Genomic DNA, 2,098 nt, shown 5'->3' with positions numbered 1-2,098 from the left:
CGTGCATCGGTAATCGAACGAAATGTAGCGTATAAATATTTCTATCATTACTCTTAATTGAATTTCGTTAATTTTATTACAGAAGGCGGTTTACAAATTACTGGTGGAAATTTAAAAATTTGTTAAAATCTGTATATAAGAAGGGAACTATGATCAGTACGTTGTTGAAAGAAAGCTGGCTACTCTATGCATAAGTATAGAAGTTTACAAAAAGTATGATTTTGTTTAAAATTGTTGCAACTCGACTGTTCATTTCTGCTTAGAATTTTCGTGTGTCAATCAAATCGTTTATCTTGCGGAGAATTTAAATGATATATTGTGCTATTTCAATTCCTTTATTCGAATATTAGAACGACACAAAATTTCTGACTCTGAATTAAAATTATCCACTCTTTGTGTAAATCTATTTCACTTACTTAGAAAAGCTTGATTTAATACTTGCAATCACCGTGTAAGATTTTGCATAAGCTCGTGTACCAATCAAATGGCGCTAAAAATATCGAGAACGTTCAATATTTATTACTGAAATCGTTCGATATTTATCAATACTGAAAACAGTACAATTTTCACGTTTACGAAATTATTAACAACGTACAACTGAATAAAAATACTTGTTTATCTAACATTTTCATAGAAATCCGAAGACTAGTTTGAATTTACAAGCGATTCGATTAAATTCTCACGATCGACTGTGATTTAATTGCGCTTCGAGTAAATAGGGTAATCTCGGGAGTGACGGGCCGGGCAAGTATTTCCTACATTATCCGCCGGGTATGGAAGAAAAAGCACCGAGAGTAAAATAAATGTAAAAGAAAAGAATACTGACGCGTTCCACATTTGGCGGATAACGTAGGAAATACTTGCCTGGTCCGTCTCTCAAGGAATTACCCTATATTTCGCCTACTTACACTTATATCATTGATTATATTATACGATAATGAGTATTGATAGGTAGTACGTCTAAATAAATACTATCTAATAATCAACTTCCTTTAAAACCGTACGACAATACAAGAATTGCGTTGTTCTATGCACTAGAGCCGTCCAAAAACTCGTCACCATTGATTTCCAACGAAACCAAACAGCACGAAAGAGGAATTGTACACGTGTAAGTACTAAAGACTACCCTAATTGCGTGCGTAAATCGATGTCCTAATTTTAACGGCGGTTCACACGCTATTTACAACATTATTAACAGGTTCGATTCGGCGCAGGTCACATGTACAGTTAGAAAATAGTCGTAGAGAAGGTAACAGAAGTCACAGAGCCAGCAGTAACTTTATAGTAAATACCTATTACTATTTGTAACGCTACTCTCATCTATTAACCCCTTTTCTTTGAAATATTCATCTAGTTAACAAGCTTTCTACTAATTCTATTCTTAACTATGATTTACAGTGTCCTCTATTTGATAGAAATAATCGTTAGTCTATATAGAAGCCTATTAATTCGACGACAGTAAGTTAAGGATTCTTATCACACACTTTTTATTTTTTTTTTTTTGTTAGGTTAGCAAATGAAATGCAGGAAAATTTATGTAATATATTCACTGCCGTATTAAGATTTGTATCAAAACTTTACGCTAGGTTAAACACACTGAAGTATTGAATTAGTATTTTTAACGACGCGACGCACAGTGTTTCAAAATGGCCGCCTGACTGCACATAACCTCAAATTTTCGTCAATTCCTGTTATTTCATTTTCTGTTTCTTTGAGTTTCTAAATCTCCGAGGATCTCTAATTAGAGAGATATTTGTCTGTAGGAGTTTTTTAAGTAGAGTTTATAGATAAAGATATTTATCTATAAGAGTTTTTTAAATAGTCAAAAATACCATTTAGGGATCGATATTTCTCGTGAATTGCTCGACGTGTCGTGGATTTTGTCCAAGAAGGTTTGACGACATTTTAGAGTAGACGTACTCAAAAATAGCAAATTTTTGATATATCTTAGTTTTTTAGAGTATAACTGCAGCCATAAATCATGGTTCGTTACCAATCTGTTGGAAATCAAGCGTTTTATGTATTAAATTTATATTTTATATTTTCAAATTGATATTTAAGGTAGAACTGAAAGGACAGTTGTAAATAAAATGTTTAC

Source organism: Habropoda laboriosa, unplaced genomic scaffold (genome assembly GCF_001263275.1).
Source record: "Habropoda laboriosa isolate 0110345459 unplaced genomic scaffold, ASM126327v1 scaffold14, whole genome shotgun sequence".
NCBI lineage: Eukaryota > Metazoa > Arthropoda > Insecta > Hymenoptera > Apidae > Habropoda > Habropoda laboriosa.
This window is presented reverse-complemented; position numbering follows the sequence as displayed.